This window comes from Sus scrofa, chromosome 15, assembly GCF_000003025.6.
Source record: "Sus scrofa isolate TJ Tabasco breed Duroc chromosome 15, Sscrofa11.1, whole genome shotgun sequence".
Lineage (NCBI taxonomy): Eukaryota > Metazoa > Chordata > Mammalia > Artiodactyla > Suidae > Sus > Sus scrofa.
In genome coordinates this window covers 18,133,502-18,153,454 of record NC_010457.5, presented here as the reverse complement: position 1 = coordinate 18,153,454, position 19,953 = coordinate 18,133,502, and the positions used below count along the sequence as shown (strand labels likewise).

The 19,953-nt window shown below is 39.5% G+C and overlaps 1 long non-coding RNA gene across 1 annotated transcript in view; it reads left to right on the top strand.

Annotated features, from left to right (window-relative positions):
• The window catches only part of LOC110257154, a 74,656-nt gene extending 56,344 nt beyond the window's left edge, over window positions 1-18,312 (top strand). Inside the window, exons 3-4 of the long non-coding RNA XR_002339401.1 lie at window positions 3,598-3,700; window positions 17,973-18,312. This is a non-coding gene — a long non-coding RNA (uncharacterized LOC110257154). The remainder of the gene's footprint in view (window positions 1-3,597; window positions 3,701-17,972) is intronic.

Below are 19,953 nucleotides of genomic sequence, written 5' to 3'. Positions count from 1 at the left end.
AGTACCTTTTGTGAAGTTCAAGAATCCCTGTGCTATATGGCCTCAGGGTAAGTAGGGATGTGGGGATAAGCAAAGGGGGTGGGGTCAGAGCTAGGCCCCTGCCACCTCTATGCTCCTGGGTACTTGGTAAGTGACACTGATTTAAAGCCTACCTCTCTTTCTCTTAGACATAAAGTGGCTCTGTTCCCTTCTAGCCAAAGAAGACCCTGCCTCTAGAGGCCAGCTGGAGTGGCCAGCTGCTAAGCAAACAAAGTAGAGGGAGGCAGGATTGACTTCCTAAGGAAAGAAGAAGAGACAGGAAACAGGAGCGAAATGATAGACTTGCCACATAATAAGTGTTAATATTAAGATGTCGCTGAAGGTTTAAGATGGAGTGGAAAGAGCAGCTTGTGCTTTGAAAGCAGGCAACCCAGGATGTGGATGCAGAGGCCATTTGTATGGCTTAAGGGAAAGAGTAGGTGGCTGGGATGTGTTTGATCTCTTGGCTCAGCTATTCATTTGCTCTGTTTCTCTGGGAGCAGCATCTACTCTGTGCCTAGGGTTCCTCATCTGTAAAAAGGCATCATTATCTCTGTGCTTCCCCTGGATATTTGGGAGGGGAGACTGGTGGGGTCCACTATCTTACAGAAAACTCTCACCATGGACCATCCTTCCTATACCTGTGCTCCAAAGGGTGGAGCTGGAACAGCTCTGCCTGAGGTCTGCTGCCATTGACCATTGAGACGTTGGTACTTCTTTTCTATCAACCTGGACCAGCCTTGCTCTGCACCTCCATGTTGACTCACAGTTGGGTTTTGGTTTTGCCTGGAACACTCTTTCTTTTTCATATCCACATGCTGCCTGCTCATCATTCACATCTCAGCTTGACTCTCATCTCTTCAGAGACCTTCCACGTCCCCAATCCAATATCATTTCCCCAACACTCATTCTCAGGTGTTCTCTGTGCATCATCCTCTCATACCTTGGTCTTAGGACTTTCCATGCTCGATATCATTAAATTTTTCCATTTGTTCACTTGTTTCTGGTGTGCATCTTCACTGTCATGTGAATTCCTTGAGGTCAAGGGCCATCTTTTCCCATGAGCAGACTCCCTGTAATGTCACGCATACCCCTAAATATCCAGAGAATAAATGGAGTTTGCCGGTCCTTCTTGTTGTGTCTCCACCTTCTCTCTGTTCCACCCAGTTCTCCGCTGTGTCTCTTTTCATCTTTTTATTTCTGCCCTTCCCTCATCCTCCATCTCTTTGCCTAGACCCTGACTCTAAAAATTTCCCCCAGATAGTGCTGGAGAAAGTTTTAGTTCCTTCCAGTCTTTCTGGAGGAACTTAGGTTGAATAATACAATCTCAGTAGGAAACATCAAAGACAATCCATCTTTCTCTGGCTAATGGTGCTAAAAAGTATAGCCCTGATGCATTATTATGTCCATATTTCTTCCTTTAGACCCTAGATGATCTTCTGATCACACAATTCTGGGAGGGAGGGATTGGGGTGAGGATGGAAGGAGAAAACTCCATCCTGCCACATTATCCAACAGACTTTGCTGGTGATATGTGAGAGCCTAAAGTAAAAAGCCCTCCAAGGAATTGAGAAAACAGTAAGATGGACTTCAGACAGGAAAACAGGACACCAAGCAACCTTGGATCAAGGCTGTTAAGAGGGGGCATATCTTAGGTGGAGGCACCAGTATATCTAAAGGGAAGAATCTCTTCCTTGACAGAGGGGTTTGTCAGGCCTAGAATTAGAGCAAATATTTATTTAGCCTCAGCAAACCTTGAGGCTAAGACCAAACCTTGGCTAAACAAGGATTGTTGAGAGATGTCCTCATGTTCTCTCCTGGAATCCTCCCAACAGCCCTTTCCTTTGCTACTATTGGTCTTATCCTCAAGAGTAGATTACTGAGACTTGTGGGAACAGAAATGTTGTCTTGTTTCTCACCGTTCTTTTTGTTTAATATGTGGTCCCAACATCATGGCACAGAACACAGTTCTGGGAGGAACAACTGACATTGGTTGATTGATTCATCCTCTAGCCAGGGGCTTTCCTGCCTCTTTGAAAATAGCCTCCTCCCTTTGCTTCCCTATCTACCACCGCTGCATTGCCTATTCCTTGCCCTTAACCTTAGGTTCTTCTGTACCCTGTGAGAGGAATACCTCTTTCATCTTTGGCAGACACCACTTACTTTAAAGCAATAGACTTTTGTGGCCAAGCAAATGGACCTTTGAAAATAAGAGCCCCAGGAGGTCCCATCATGGAGCTGCAGAAACAAATCCAACTAGGAACCATGAGGTTGTAGGTTCAATCCCTGGCCTTGCTAAGTGAGTTAAGGATCCGGCGTTGCTGTGACTGTGGTGTAGGCTGGCAGCTGTAGATCCGATTCGACCCCTAGCCTGGGAATCTCCCTGTGCTTCAGGTGCTGCCCTGAAAAGACAAAAAATGACAAGGAAAAAAAAAGAAAGAAAGAAAATAAGAGCCCTGGGTGTTGAAGTGGCTGTGGTGTAGGCTGCCAGCTGCAGCTCCAATTGGGCCCCTAGCCTGGAAACTTCCGTGTGCCATAAGTTCGGCCCTAAAAAAAATTAAAAATAATTAAAGGATTTCCCATTGTGGCTCAGTAGAAACGAACCCAGCTAGTATCCATGAGGTTGCAGGTTCTATCCCTTGCCCCACTCAGTGGGTTAAGGATCTGGTGTTTTCGTGAACTATTGTGTAGGTCACAGACACAGCTCAGATGCAGCATTGCTGTGGCTGTGACTGTGGCTGTGGTGTAGGCTAGCAATTGAAGCGCCAATTCAACCCCTAGCCTGGTAACTTCCATGTGCTGCACTTGTAGCCCTTAAAAAAAAAAAAAAAAAAAAAGCATGCACAAGAAAGAGAGAGAGAGACCTGTGTTTTAATTCAGGCACTGCCAGGAAATAGCCATGTGTCATTGGGTGAATTAACCCTTTGTATCTGAAACCTTTAATGAAGTGGGTATAAAATAGCTACTCCAAAAATTACTGTAAGAGGTATCATAAAGGGTTGAAGTGTATCTTCAAAATGTATTTAAAGACAAAGCACAATATTTGGGAGGGGAATTAAAGCTGGAGAGAATATTTGATGAAGATAGTAAGTGTCAACAAAATAATAGCTTGTAGAGGGTTTTGTTGGTAGTGGTTGGTTGGTTTGGCTGCAAGAAAAAGAAATTTCATTTGGACAGCTTAAACTGAAAAAAAAAAAAAAGAAAAGAAAAGGAATCCATCAAGATGCTGTGACACTAACTGGCTCAAAGTATAATCAGAACAACCAACCTTGGGAAGGTCTAGTCTCTAGGGATCTCAGCAGTTGAAATTCACTTAAGAGCCTTATTTCGAGTGTTGAACCGGGATGATTTAGCTCCAGTTGCCTTCCATTCTGATCCTGATCTCAGTTCATTTAAAATTCACACTCCAGGATACATCTGGGTCATACCTTCTCTTTGGAAAGGAAGTAGGATAAGCACAGTGATTGATAGTCACCAAGATCATGTTGAACGGGCAGAGTTCGAGGTTTCTATCAGTTTCCTATCATGGCTGTAAAAAAATTACCACATACTTAAAATAACATTTTTATTACTTTACAGTTCTGAAGGTCATAAGTCCAGGATCTGTCTCTCTGGGCTAAAACCAAAGCATCAGCACTGCTGGGTCGCTGCCGTCTGCTATGACAGCCTTACTCAACATCAGGTAATCACAAAGTGCCTTTCCAATCCCCTTTGCCCTATAAAGTAACCTGATCAATGTGTGATAATCCATTTTATTCACAGGCCCTGCCCACACTCAAAGGGTGGGAATTATATGTGCCATCTTTGTGTCTAAAATGTACCTTCTAGTAAATGTATCTGAAGATAAAAAGGGAAGCAGGTTATAATACAGCATAGGCAGTTTGGGCACAAAAGGTGTGTGTGAGACCTATAAGCAATTAGGAGTAAATGTGGAGGAGAGCAGGAAATAAGGTTCATAAAAAAGGGTGAATTATGAGCAGAGATTTGATGGATGAGAACTGGTCCCTACCAGGAGCTGCAGATGTAAACCAAATTCATGTTTCTGGGCAAAAGACTAATGCTTTCATCTAGACCACAGCTGAATTCAAAAAGAGCCAGAAATTAAATCCAAGCAGAATGAATCATTTAATCAGTCAGTCAGGCTACCTTGACTTGCTGTGGTAATTTAAGAGGGCTTAGACAATGCATCTGGATCCCCTTTCTAAAGCTTGTTGCATCTTGAAATTCTTCTTATCTTAGGATGACTAGTGAATTTTCAGAAGGCTTTTGCTGAAAAAAAAAATGCTATAAAGGAGCAGGCATACGTGGAGTTGCTGGAAGGAATAGTCATAATATTGTCTAGATGGTATGGTAGTTGAATTCACCAATCAGCCAGTTGCCCTGGGCTTATTAGTTTCTTTTTAATCTTACACCGCAATATAGAACTCTAGGATGGCGTGAAATGTGAAAAAGAGGAAAGGGGGGGAGGGAAGATTCTTAAAGCAAGCACAAAATTGAAAGAGATCAAGTAGAAAGCCATGCATGAAGTTCCAGTTGGCTGCCAATGATTGATCATAGCTCTGTTTGTTGTCAAGTTATGGAGGTGGGAGGCATTGGAGGGGGTCTTAGTTCCAAGAAATTCCTTTTTCATCAGTTGTAAGTTGCCCCAGCCTAGTGTTAACCAAGTCTAAAGACTTTGAAAATTCAAAGGTTTCTTTTTTCTTATTTGTAGATGTTTATCCAAATAGTACATGCATATATATATATATATATACACCTTTTGTCTTTTTAGGGTCGCACCCACGGCATAGGGAGGTTCCCAGTGTAGAGGTTGAATTGGAGCTGTAGCCGCTGGCCTACACCATAGCCAGAGTAACTTGGGATCTGAGCTGTGTCTTTGACCTACACCACAGCTCATGGCAATGCCGGATCCTTAACCCGCTAGGCTAGGCCAGGGATCAAACCCGTGTCCACATGGATACTAGTAAGATTCGTTAACCACTGAGCCACGACAGGAACTCCTACATGCACATACTATTAAAAGTCAGATTTTACAGAGGGATTGGTGAAGGAAAATAGTGTCTCTGTCTCATGCTCCTCTGTATCTATGTTTTCAGTTGTTTGGGTAGTTCCTGTCCTACCCACAAAAAATATGTGTTTATGTCATTATTTGTATGCTATTTGAGAGATGAAGTCCACTCTTTTTTTTTTGGTCTTTTTGTCTTTTTAGGGCCACACACACAGCATATGGAGGTTCTCAGTATGGGACTGGAATTGGAGCTTCAGCTGCTGCCCTCCACCACAGCCACAGCAACATGGGATCCAAACTGCATCTGTGACCTACACCACAATTCATGTCACTGCCAGATCCTTAACCCACTGAGCGAGGCCAAGGATCAAATCCCTGTCATGGATGCTAGTCAGCTTCACTAACCACTGAGCCATGACTGGAACTCTGAGAGTTGACTTCCCCTCGTTAGTAGAAAGGTTTAGCTCACCTATAACAGCAACCTCCCCACCCTTAACTTCCATAAAATTTTATCGCTATTTGTACTTTCTTGATTGATTTTTCCTCACTTTATATGATATCCCACAACCTTTATTTTTTGTTCCATTGTCTGCAAACATTAATACCTCTTGACTTTCTTCCTTGCATCGGAAAGATTTTTTAATAGCCTGCTGACAGGTGAACATAGTTACATAGAATATTAATAGATGGGCCATAAAAAAAGATGTTTCATGTATAAATAAGCTGAAGGAATCCTGGGTAAATAAATAGAACAAGTCTCCTGCAATGAATCATCTCAGTAGCTTTGATGTGCAAATATACACTGTGAAGCTTCAAAAGGGCACAAAATGAGTAGCATTTCCCAAACTTATAATCATAGAAACTTTTTTGCCTACAGAACATCTATTCATATCTTAGAGAAATGCTTGTAAGAAGGTAGAGGAGGCAGTCTCCTATGTGATGCAACATAGGAATGACCTGCTCACACGGTGAACACATGCTCCCTGCTGATGCTACTGAGTGTGAGCACATAGCTCCCCATGAGCTCTGTACTAGCTGTCCCTCCGGTCTGCAAAGAGGAAGTCTGAGGCTCAGATGTAGCCAGACATTTGTCCAACATCCCACAGCTAGTGAACTGGTAGAGTCAGAATTCAAACTGAAGTCTCAAGTTTAGAACTCCCCAACTACACTATCTGAGCTCCTCCCTGGACGGACACAAGGCCCAAAAGTAGAGCAAGGTAAAAGGAATGCTCTAAGTGGTTATATTACTGAGTGCATACCCATCCTGCTCACCACTAGACAGGCCAGTAAACCAAGGGACAAGGTATGGGGCAAGGAATAGAGACTTTATTTGGAAAGCTAGTGGACTGAGAAGATGGTGGGCCAGTGTCCCAAAGAACCATCTTACCCCAGTTAGAATTCAGGCTTCTTTTATAATGAAAGGGGAGGGATGTGGCTGGTTGTTGCAAACGTCTTGGCACTGGAATCCTTTGTTCTTGCAGCTGTCCAAGTAGGTCTGATTGCAGTGTTCCTGAAAACCTCCAAGATGATTGTTATTTTCTTTTTTTTTTTTTTTTTCTCTTTGCTTTGTAGGGCAACACTCGCAGCACATGGAGATTCCCAGGCTGGGGGTTGAATCAGAGCTACAGCTGCCAGCCTACACCATAGCCACAGCAACATCAGAGCCAAGCGACATCTGTGACCTACCTACACCATGGCTCATGGCAATGCTGGATCCTTAACCCACTGAGTAAGGCCAGGGAGTGAACCTCCAACCTTTTGGTTCCTGGTAGGATTCTCTTCTGCTGAGCCACCACGGGAACTTCCGATTATTTTCTGTTCTGCAACTATTTGTTTCTGCATGAATGGACAAGGCTAAGCCTAGAAGGCAGAATATTGAGATATTTCATGCTATGGGCAATATTCTTTTACAAAAGTTTCCGACTAAGCACAGACAACCACGTACAAGGGTTAGAACTAAAAGAATAGATCCAATATGGAATGGGATTGGGCTTCTCTGTTACAGTTAGGCATTGAACTAGACTTATACATTTCTGTAGTCCTTATGCTATCTCTTATCTCTGCAAAGCTAAAGCAACTTATAATACACCACAACACTTAAATTCATTATTTCACTGGACTCTCACCCAACCCTATCTGATAGTGGAGCTAATGAGGATACAGAGGTTGTATGTACTGATCAACTCAACACAGCTAACACCAGGAGTTTGCCTTATCACTGGCTATATCCAAGTGAGCAGGCTTTCCAGATTTAGCAAACAAACATATAGGACTCTCAGTAAAATTAGAATTTCAGGTAGAAAATGAATAATTTTTTGTATGTTTCCTGCAATGTTCGAGACATACATATATGAAAACATCATCCATTGTTTTCCTGAAATTATTATCAGCATTTTATCTGGAAACCTTACAAGTTAAGAAAAGAGCTCAGAACAGAGAGAAGAGGAGGAGAGTTTGGAGGCCCTGAAACACTATGGACCACTTATGCCTCTGAGCTCCCCAAATGGTGTGGTCCAGTGGTTAAAGTGAACTATGAGATTCTCTCAGCCATCTACACATCCAAAGATGCCTGGAGTGGCAGAAACACAAGGCCCAGTTCTTCTAGTCACAGAAACCTCTTTTAGGGCTCCTTGAGGGGTGGCGCAAGCATGGTGAGGTTTAATAGTGGGCCCATGGTTTTCTCAGGTGGCGTCCAGAAGGGTTCCATGTAGACCTCGACACTGGCAGCCAGCTTCAAAACACTCAGCTGCCCATCTTGGCCAAGGGACCCATAAACCAAACTGGAGTTCACATTCCAGGTGCTCACAGAACGGGACTCACAGGTGAAGGTGCAACTTGTTGGGGCAAAGGTGACAAGAGGCCCTGAAAGGCACAGCTCTGAGCAGTGTAGCCCCAAACCTCTATTTCACACAGAAAAGAATGTGTTGTTTTGTGCCCTTACTGGCAATCCAGATATCTTCACAGTGAAAGCTTTACCATCCATGTTCTGTGACTGGAGCATAATTGTTATTCTCAAATACTTGGTATGCAAAAGATAGTTTGTGTTTGAACCCTGGTTTCATTATTACAAAATAAAATGTAATGTCCCTTGTGTCAATAAAAGAAGAGGAAGCACTATTAAGGTTTTTAAACCTAACTTTAACTCTTGCAAATGTGAGAATGCTTGTAAAAAATGGCTTCAAATATTTTATCACTTCTTTGTGAGACTGTTTTCAGTGGTGATGATGGGAATTTGACGAGAGTACATTAAAAAGCCAATTAGGATTTGCTTGTAACCATTTCAACATAAAACTTGATAGAAAAAGCTATGGTGACTTCCTCTTCCACTTGGGATGTGGAAAGTCACAAGAGAACTTTGCTGTCACCCCAACAACAAGCCAGTTAATCCATAAAATCATAATTTTTTAAGCCTGTAAGGATATTCAGTTTGTAAAGAAATCTAATGAACAAAAATCCAAAAAGTAGCAACATCTTCCTTGAGACCTGCTTTTATCCTTGGCAGCACTGCAACTTGAAGAGGAGACTGAAAAGAAAAAAATAGCTGAAACTTCAGTGCAAATTTTAAAAATTGAAGTATAGTTGATTTACAATGTTGTATTAGTTTCAAGTGTACAGCAAAATAACACACACACACATATATATGATTCTTTTCCATTATAAGGTATTACAAGATATTGAATTTAGTTCCCTGTGCTATACAGTAGGACCTTCTTGATTATGTATTTTTAGTGTGTATCTGCTAATACCAAACTCCAAGTTTATCCCTGCCCCCCTTTCCCCTTTGGTAACCATAAGTTTGTTTTCAATATCTGTGAGTCTATTTCTGTATTGTAAATAATTTCATTTGTATCACTTTTTTTTTCGGCTTTTTAGGGCTACACCTGTAGTATATGGAAGTTCCCAGGCTAGGGGTCAAATAGGAGCTACAGCTGCCAGCCTATGCCACAGCCATTGCAACATGGGATCTGAGCCTCATCTACGACCACAACTCCTAACAACACTGGATCCTTAACCCACTGAGCAAGGCCCAGAAAGTGAACTTGCATTCTCATGGATACTAGTCAGGCTTGTTAATGCTGCACTACAACTAGAATTTCCTCGTTTGTATCATCTTTCTAGATTCTACATGTAAGTGATATCATGTAATATTTGTCTTTCTCTGTCTGACCTACTTAGTATGATAATCTCTAAGTCCATCATATTCTGGAAAATGGCATTATTTCGTTCTTTTTTATGGCTGAGTAGTGTTCCATTGAATATATGAACTATACCTTCTTTATCCATTCGTCTGGTGATGAACATTTAGGTCGCTTCTGTGTGTTGGCTATGGTGAATATCGTTGCTATAAACTTTGGGGTGCAAGTATTTAATGAAGTTTTAAAGGGATTTAAATCCGCAGGAGCTAAGACAGAGAGGGATCTGCCCCTACACACCAACTCTTTCCACAAGCCTTCACTAAGTGCCCACAGGGCTGATTGGGGTATGGCAAGACTGACGAGAGACCCCTGTGTGGAGACTGCCGAAGTCAGAGCAGGAAAACCAAAGGAACTCTCCCAGCTCTCAGACCCTGGCGCTGATTGTGAGGCAGTAGCTGTCCATCTGTGGTAGGGGTTGAGGACGGTGGCTGGAGACCCAACAAAAGCCTCCCCTCTCTCTCCCCCTGTGCAGGTGGGCAGAGCCTGCTGAGGTCCAAGGAGAGCTGAGAGAAACTCCCACAGACACTGAAAGACCTTACCTTACCAGGGGGAGTTCAATGTTGTGGCACAACAGGTTAAGAACTTGACATAGTGTCCATGAGAATAGGGATTCGATCCCTGGCCTCACTCAGTGAGTTAAGGACCCAGCATTGCTGCAAGCTGTGGTGTAGGTCACAGACATAGCTCAGATCCTGTGTTGGCATGGCTGTGGCATAAGCCTGTAGCTGCAGCTCCAATTCGACCCCTCACCTGGGAACTTCTATATGCTGAGGGTGTGGCTGTAGAAAGAAAACGACCTTACCTCACCAGGTTTGGTCCTTCTCCCTACTAGGGAAAGAGCCAGAGAGCTGCAGAAGATATCTTTCACCACAAACACAAGTGCATAGGACTCACTGGAGTCCAAGGGCAGAACACAGGTATCGAGAGAAATCCCAGACCTAGCACTGAGTGCAGGCAGGGGCCATGGGCATTGGGAGAGTGCAGGATTGCTGAGAGGCAGAAGAAAAGCAAACAGAGGCTGCTAAAGTTAAGGGCAGGAGGGAAGAACTGATAAAATCCCTCCCAGACACTCATACCTCAAATCCTGCTACAGGTAAGGTTCTGATTCCCCCATCAAATAATATGGAGCCTGTGTTAACTAAACCTAATTAAAATGATAAAATGTCCAGATCTAGGTCAATTACAGATTAGATTGTCTCAAACCTTCTCACTAATGACCTGCCAGACAAAAAAAGGTCTACCATTTTCTAGATATTAGTATTTTCTTCATTTTCTACCATTCATTGTTAATTTATCATGTCTGAATTCAATCAAAATCAAGTCATGAGACACATGGAAAAGTAACTCTTTCTTAAATAGAAAACAGTAAATAGAACCAGACCTAGTAAATAGAATCTCTATTGGAATTATCAGATAGGTGTCTTAAAATAATAATAAACATAAAAAAACAATAGAGTGGAAAAAGTGAACAACACATTTGAAGAGATGGACAATTCCACATGCAAATGGAAATGCTAGAAATGAAAAATATATCAGAGATGAAGAGTTATTTCTATGATTTTATCAACAGACTGGACACAGCAGAGGAAGAAATCAAATTGAAACCAATCAGACAATTTATTTATTCACTTATTTATTTATTTTTCCCGCTTACAGCATGGGGGTCAAGTTACTCTTACATGCATACATTTTTTTCCTCCCTTTGTTCTGTTGCAATATGAGTATCTAGACATAGTTCTCAATGCTACTCAGCAGGATATACTTATAAATCTATTCTAAGTTGTGTCTGATAACCCCAAGCTCCCAGTCCCTCCCACTCCCTCCCTCTCCCATCGGGCAGCCACAAGTCTATTTTCCAAGTCTATGATTTTCTTTTCTGTGGAGATGTTCATTTGTGCTGTATATTGGATTCCAGTTATAAGTGATATCATATGGTATTAGACAATTTATTTTTATTATTAAACTGTGCATTCAAGATATCTAATACACACACATACATATGCACACATACATATGCACATAATTTGTGCCACAAGAGAAATGTTTGAATAGCCTAGAATTTTCTAACATATGTGAAAGACATCAACCCATGATTCAATAAGCTTAGCAAACCCCAAGAAAGATAAATACAAAGAAATACTAATAAAAGCACCCTGAGAAACATCATAATCAAACTGCTGGAAACAAAACATGAAGAGAAAATCTTAAAAGCTGCCAGAGAAAATAAGACACATTGCATAAAGAGGAACAACAATAAAAATTACAGCTTCTTGCTGGAAACAATGGAGACCAGAAAACAGTGGAATGACATCTTTAGAGTGTTAAAAAGAGAAAAAAAATCAATCTAGAATTCTACATCTAGTGGAATTATTTTCTGAAAATTAAGGAAGGTAAAATAAAGATTTTTTTCAAAAAGGCAAAAGTAAAGGAAATTGTCTCAGACAGAGCTCTACTATAAGGAATACTAAAATAAGTTATATTACTCAAATAAAAACAATAGCAGACAGAAACCCAGTTCTTCAGGAAGGAAGAAAAAAACACAAGAAAGAGGAAACATGTCAATAAATATAAAGTACTTTGGAATTTTAAAAACTATTGACCTTTTAAAGTAAAAATAATAACAATGTAATACGAGGTTCTGGCATATTTAGAAGTAAAATATATGACAAGAGCACAGAGAGTGAGAATAGTAATTAAAATATATCATTTTAAGATTCTTACATTGTGTAGTATAACAATTTTTAATTGTGACAAGTTAGAAAGGCATATTATGATCTCTAGATCAATCACTAAAAGATAAAAAAACAAGGAGATATAACTACTGATAATAACTAATATTAAAAATAAAAATAAAGCAAATACCTAAAAATACTTAATTCATACACACAAAAAAAAGAGGCAGAAAATGAGGAGCAGACAGAAAAATATAAATCAAAGAGTTCTGTGGTAGATTAAAATCTACATATATCAATAAAGGCATATGGACTAAAGAGACAAATTAGAAGCCAGAGATTTTTAAAAATGGTTAGAAATAAACAAGACCAATGTGTATGTTGTTGACAAGAAACACACTTTAAACAAAAAGACACAGAAAATTTGAAAGTAGAAGCATGGAAAAGGATAAACTATGCAAATACTAATCATTAAGAATCCACCATGACTGTATTTTATAACAAAAGTAGACTTCAAGACAAAGGTTATTATTGAGATAAAGAGGCATTTCATAATGGTAAAAGGGTAAGGTGATCAAGAGAATATAACAATTTTAAATGTGACAAAACTAAAAGTATACACAGATATGCAATTGTTGTTGAAGAATTTAGCACTTATCTTTCAGCAACTGATAGGACAACTAGACCAAAAATTAGCCAGGGAGTTCCTGCTGTGGTGCAGTAGGTTAATAACCCAGCTTGTTTGTGGAGGCAAGATTCCTGGCCCAGCACAGGGGGTTAAAGATGCAGCGTTGCTGCAGCTGTGGCATAGGTCACAGCTCCAGCTCAGATTCCATCCATGACCTGAGAACTTCCAAATGCTGCAAGGGCAGACAAAAAAAAAGTTAACCAAGGCATGGAAGACATAACTCAACTGATAGTTACAGAACACTATCCCCAGTAATAGAAAAGGATTGTATAATCTCTCTATATACATGAAACATAAAAGAATAATACATTCTGACCTACTGAGGTTTATCCCAGGAGTATAAGAATATTTAAGCCTTGGGAAATCCATCAATGTAATTAACCACATTAACAGATTAAAAGGAAAAATAAAATCATATGAGTTGAGAAAATCACTTGACAAAACTCAACGTGTTTCACATACACGAAAATATCTTAAACTGGAAATAAAAGCATATTTCCCAATCTAATAAAAGTCATCCATGATGAATGTATTACTAATATCAGTGAAATATTAAATGCTTTCCTCCTAAGACTGGAAAAAAAGATACGAATGTTCATTGTTGGTATTTTATCTTTTGTTGTTGCTATTGTCATTTATCAGGGCCACACCTGCGGCATACGGAGGCTTCCAGGCTACGGGTCTAACTGGGGCTATTGCTGCCAGCCTACGCCACAGCCACTGCAATGCCATATCCGAGCCATGTCTGCAACTTACACCACATCAATGCAACACCTGATCCTTAACCCACTGAGTGAGGCCAGGGATCAAACTTGCAACCTCATGTTCCTAGTCGGATTTGTTTCCACTGTGTCACGATGGGAACTCCTATTTTATCTTTTTTATCACACAGTTTCTTAGAGGTCCCACCCAGCATAATAAGATTGCCAAAAAATGAAAAGTATAAAGTTTGTAAAGGAAAAAGTAGCAGTTTTTTCCATAGTTGGAATAATTTTGTATATGAAATGTACTAAAGAATTTTTCTATATACTAGAAATAAACTGAAAATTTAATTAAAAGAAAACCCCATCCTATAATAGCACTCAAGAGATAAAATACATAAATATCAATTTCACAAAAAAATGCACAAAACTTTTATATTGAAAACTAAAAATCATTGCTAAGAGAAATTAAAGACAGAAATGCGAAAATAAACCATGTTAAATAATTGAAAGCTTCCATCTTGTTATTATGAGAATTCTACCCAAATGCACTAGAGTCAATGCTGTTCCAGCCAAAATAATAGCAGACTGTGTGTAGAAAATGACAAGTTTGTTCTAAACCTTTATAGAAACAGAAAGGATCAAGAATAGCCAAAGCGATTTTGAAAAAGTAAAAACAAATTTTGAGAACTGAGCTTCATTTTAATACTTACTGTTAAACTACATTAATCCAAACAGTGCAATATTGGCAAAAGAAAAACAAATAGGTTCTTGGAACAAAACAGAAAGTTAAAAAAAAACAACCCACACATATGCAGTGAAATGATTTTCAGCAAAGGCACCTGAGAAAATTAAAGAGAAAAGGAAAGTATCATTTTAAAAAATGATGGAGGGGAGTTCCCTTGAGGCTCTGCAGTAACGAACCAGACTAGTATCCATGAGGATGTGGGTTTGATCCCTGCCCTTCTCAGTGGGTTATGGATCTGGTGTTGCTGTGGCTGTGGCAAAGGCAGCTACAGCTCTGATTCGACTCCAGCCTTGGAATTTCCATATATCACAGGCACAGCCTTAAAAAAAACAAAAAAAAAATTTAAATTTAAAAACTTAAAAAGAGATGGAGGTCCAACAGGATATCTCTATTTTAAGTATACCTTGGACACCTTGCAGGTTTGGTCTGGGAAACATTTTTGGTTTCCCAGCACCTAGAAAATTATGTTAGACTGTAGGCTTTTTTTTTTCACCCACTGTACAGCAAGGGGATCAAGTTATCCTTACTTCACTCAGGATGAGAGTCTCTAGTTAACGTCCATGTTGCTTCAAAAGGCATTATTTCATTCTTTTTATGGCTGAGTAGTATTCCATTGTGTATATATACCACATCTTCTGAATCCAATCCTCTGTTGATGGACATTTGGGTTGTTTCCATGTCCTGGCTATTGTGAATAGTGCTGCAATGAACATGCGGGTGCATGTGTCTCTTTTAAGTAGAGTTTTGTCCGGATAGATGCCCAAGAGTGGGATTGCGGGGTCATATGGAAGTGCTATGTATAGATTTCTAAGGTATCTCCAAACTGTTCTCCATAGTGGCTGTACCAGTTTACATTCCCACCAACAGTGCAGGAGGGTTCCCTTTTCTCCACAACCCCTCCAGCACTAGAAGAAAACATAGGCAAAACACTCTCTGACATCAACATCATGAATATTTTCTCAGGTCAGTCTCCCAAAGCAATAGAAATTAGAGCAAAAATAAACCCATGGGACCTCATCAAACTGAAAAGCTTTTGCACAGCAAAGGAAACCAAAAAGACAACTTTCAGAATGGGAGAAAATAGTTTCAAATGATGCAACCGACAAGGGCTTAATCTCTAGAATATATAAACAACTTATACAACCCAACAGACTGTAGGCTTTTAATGTGCAATAACATCATGTTTAAAAAGCAATGTAGGAGTTCCCATCATGGCGCAGTGGTTAACGAATCCGACTAGGAACCATGAGGTTGCGGGCTCGGTCCCTGCCCTTGCTCAGTGGGTTGACGATCCGGCATTGCCGTGAGCTGTGGTGTAGGTTGCTGACGCGGCTCGGATCCCGCGTTGCTGTGGCTTTGGCGTAGGCCAGCCGCTACAGCTCCGATTGGACCCCTAGCCTGGGAACCTCCATATGCCGCGGGAGCGGCCCTAGAAATGGCAAAAAGACAGAAAAAAAAAAAAAAGCAATGTACATACCCTAAAGAAATACTTCATTGCTAAAACAGCTAACCAACATCTAAGCCTTCAGGGAGCCTTTTTGCTGGTGTAGGTCTTGCCCTGGTGTTTATGGCCACTGACTGATCAGATGGTTGCTGAAGGCTGAGATGGCTGTGAGTTTCTTAAGACAACCATGAAGTTTGCCACATCAATTCTTCACAAACAATTTCTCTATAGCATGAAATTCTGTTTGATAGCACTTTACCCACAATAGAACTTCTTTCAAAATTGGAAGTCAGTCCTCTCAAACCTTGCTGTTCCTCTTTCAACTAGGTGGATGTTGTGTTAAATTCTTTGTTGTCATTTCAACAATCTTCACAGTTTCTTCACCAGTAGATTCCATCTCAAGAAATGATTTTCTTTTCTTATCCATAAGAAGCAGCTCCTAATCCTTTAAAGGTTTAACATGACATTGCAGCAATTCAGTCACGTATTCAGGGTCTACTTCTCATTCTAGTCTTTTTTGCTGTTTCTGCCTCTTCTGTAATTAATTCCTCCACTGAAGTCTCGAACTCTGCCAAGTCAACCATGAGGGTTGCAATGAACTTCTTCTAAACTCTTGTTAATGTTGGTATTTTGACTTCTTCACATGAATTAACACATGTTCTTAATGTCATCTAGGATTCTGAATCTTTTCCAAAAGTTTTTAAATTTACTTTGCCCAAATTCATCACTATCCATGCAAATGATAACCTTACAAAAGATATTTCCTAGATAATAAGACTTAAGACTTGAAAGTCAAAATTACTCCTTTATCCATGGGCTCCAGAATGTTGTTGTGTTTGAAGGCATGAAGGCAGCATTAGTCTCATTGTACATCTCCATCAGAGCTCTTGGTGACCAGGTTCATTGGCAACCAGCAGCCATATTTTGGAATGGATTTTTTCTTTCCTGAACAATAGGTCCCAACAAAGGGCTTAAAATAGTCAGTAGACCATGATGTGAACAGATGTACTATCACCTAGGCTTTGTTGTTCCATTTATAGAGCAAAGGCAGAGTAGATTTAGTATAATTCTGAAGGACCATAGGATTTTCAGAATGGTAAATGAGCACTGACTTCAATTTAAAAAAACCAGATGCACTGACCCCTAACAAGAGTCAGGCTGTTCTTTAAAGCTTTGGGACCAAGTATTGACTTTTCCTCTGTAGCTATGAAAGCCTAGATGGCATCTTATTCCAATATTAGGCTGTTACATCTATATAGAAAATCTATTGTTTATGGCAGGTACTTTAATTAATTATCTTAGCTAGGTTTTTCTGGATAACTTATTATAGCTTCTACCTCCTCAGCATAAGCTGCTTGCATTTTTATGCTATGGAAATGGTTTCTTTCCTTAAATCTCACGAACAAACCTTTGCTAGCTTCCAACTTTTCTTCTGCAGTTTCCTCACCTCTCTTAGCATTCATAAAACTGAAAAGAGTTAGGGCTTTGCTCTCGATTAGGTTTTGGCTTAAGGAAATCTTTTGGCTTGTTTGATCTTCCATCAAGACCACTGAAACTTTCTCCTTATAAGGAATAAGGCTGTCATTCTTATTGCTTTCTTGTCATTCTTATGTTCACTGGAGTAGTACTTTTAATTTCCTTCAAGAATATTTCCTTTGCACTCACATGTTGGCTAATTGTTTAGTGCAAGAATCCTAGATTTGGCCTACCTCAGCTTCTGATATACCTTCTTTGCTAAGTTTAATCATTTCTAGCTTGTGATTTAAATTGAGAGATGTGTGAATCTTCCTTTTACATTAATACTTAAATGCCAATGTAGGATTATTATCTGGCCTTCTTTCAATATTGTTGTATCTCAGGGAATAGAGATACCCGAGGAGAGGAAGAGAGACAGGGGAACAGCCAACCAGTGGAGCTGATTTCTCAATTAAGTTCCTGATATATGAGAACTGTTCATGGTGCCCCCAAAACAATTACAATTGTAACATCAAAGATCACTGATCACAGATGACCATAACAATTGTAACAATAATGAAAAGGTTTTAGGTGTCATGAGAACTACCAAAATGTGGCATAGAGATGTGAAATGAACAAATGCTGTTAGAAAATGGTGCCGATAGAATTACTCAGTGCAGGATTGCCACAAACCTTCACTTTGTAGAACAGATGCAATGTCTTCAAAGTCTAATAAAGTGAAGCACGATAAAATGAGGGATGCCTGTAACAAATTACTGATACATGCAGCAAACTGAATGAATCTTGAAAATATTAAGCTTATGATGGTCTTGGCCCATAACATACTCATCAGTATGTACCAGTCACTCTCTCTCAGTCACTTTCATATAATGCAGGGTCAGCAACCTTTTTCTGTAAAGAACCACATAGTAAATATTTGCAGGCCACATATGTCTATGTTGCGTATTCTTGGTTTAGTTTAGTTTTTGTTTTGTTTTTTAACAATCCTTTTTTAAATGTCAAAACCATGTCTAACTTGCAGCTGTACAAAAACAGGCCAGCGGCTGGACTTGGACCATTACCTTCTGACCGTTGGGATAGAGAATGAGTATTTTGATGTGGGGGTTAGCCCTGACGTTCAGCCCTACTTTATTTATGTCATGTACTGTGGATTTCTGGAGACCAGATCCATGAATCCTTTTTGAATTCTGACAGGTATTTAGATCATGATCTTAATGGTATTGTTGCAAATGGCATAATGTTTTGTAAAAAGAATCTGTGAATAACCATGTTTGTGCTATAAGCGTTATGTATTTCAAAAATTGATGTCTCATAAAAACTTAAAAAAAGAAAATATTAAGCTTAATAAAAGGAGCCAGACACAGAAGGGTATATACTGTGTTATTCCATTTATATGAAGTCCTTTCCACACTAATGGATATTATTATTCTATGATCAAGTGACTGCTTCTAGGAGCCAGGCATTGACTGGTTGCAAAGAAACATTTTAGGGTAAAAAATATTCTATATCTTGATTGGGGGTTATTTGTTCACTTGTCAAAAATGATCAAAAGTGTATTAAAGTCTGTGTATTTCACAGAATGTAAGTTCAGCCTCAATAAGCTTTTCCACTAAACAACGAAGCTCTGTTTGCAAAATCAGGCTCAAGTTTCTCCAAAAATTCAAAACTTTAATTTGTAAAGGTAGTACAAATTCAGTATTTAATATCTTCTTTAGTATATGTATTTTATTTTTCTTATTTGTATTTTTTCACCAAGCCTTATCTAAATGCTTCAGAAGACTTTGCTGTTTGTTTCAATGTGCCATGTAAATATAGCACTTTTCCACACGGGCCATGATATGAAAATCCTGGGAAGCCCTGGTCTACCTGGAGTTGAAGCAAGGGGGATGGATGGGGAGCGAGACATGTTTAGGAAGCAGAATGCAAAAAAGATGGAAGGGATGTCTATGTCATAGTGTTGTCTTAAGGATTAAAATGAAATGAAGTCTGTGTTAGATCATGTATCTAATGTTTTGGGCACAACACTGTCCTGGCTCCAGTGGAAATGCTCGATACGTAAGATTTCCTCTCCCTTCTTGGGCTCTATTATTTAGGGAGGTGTTATTTTGTCTCTCTCTAAGGAAACCTACATTTTTATATTTGGGTAAATGTATTTTTCAGACCTTTATTTCCCATAAGAAAAGGTTGGCATAGTCAAGGGATTCAGTTTTGGCTGCTCTTCAGAAATGAGCTAATTTATTAAAAAAAAAAAAAGACGATTCTGAGTCTTCAAAGTTATGGATTTAAACTGTATGCAAATCAGGGATTCAGAATTCATTAATTGATCTTTGAGCAATCATGTGAGCCATGAAAAGGGCAGTATTCCTACAAAATTAAATACTTCGTCATAATTAAGATGACAGTAGGAGCTTTTCAGAAATATAAAAGACCTTTTTTCCCTAGACAATAGGCAAATACTTAATTTAAAATACCACAGTTAGAAATGCATTTATTTATTGAGATAACAAGTGTTCAAGAAGTATTTTTTTAAGTTTCTTCAAACAGTCCTTATGACTTCATCTCCCAAATTAATTTGCAAAGTGTCACTGTTTGACAAAAATACCTTTCAAGGCAGTTTAAAGCCAGTGAAGTCTAAATCAAGGGTTATTTTTTAAATGGTATTATTGATTTAGACTTGGGATAATTATCAGAATAATCCCATGGGTGTTATTTCATGCTTTGAACAGGAGACCTGGAAATGTGGGTTGGAGGGGGGTTGGGTTTTTTTAATTGTTCTTGGGTTTTTTTTGGCTTGTGATGTAGTCTATATTTCTCCAACATTTAACATTAATTATTTTTTAAAACTCTGAAGACATTTTTGGAGCACCCACAATACACCACAGCAAGCACATTTCTGCATTTATTTTCACAGCCCTCCTAAATTTACAGATGGTGAAGGAGTCAGGGCGCACCAGAGGGTGGTTGGTTTATTTATTTTCCCAGGGTCCACAGCTGATAGAAAA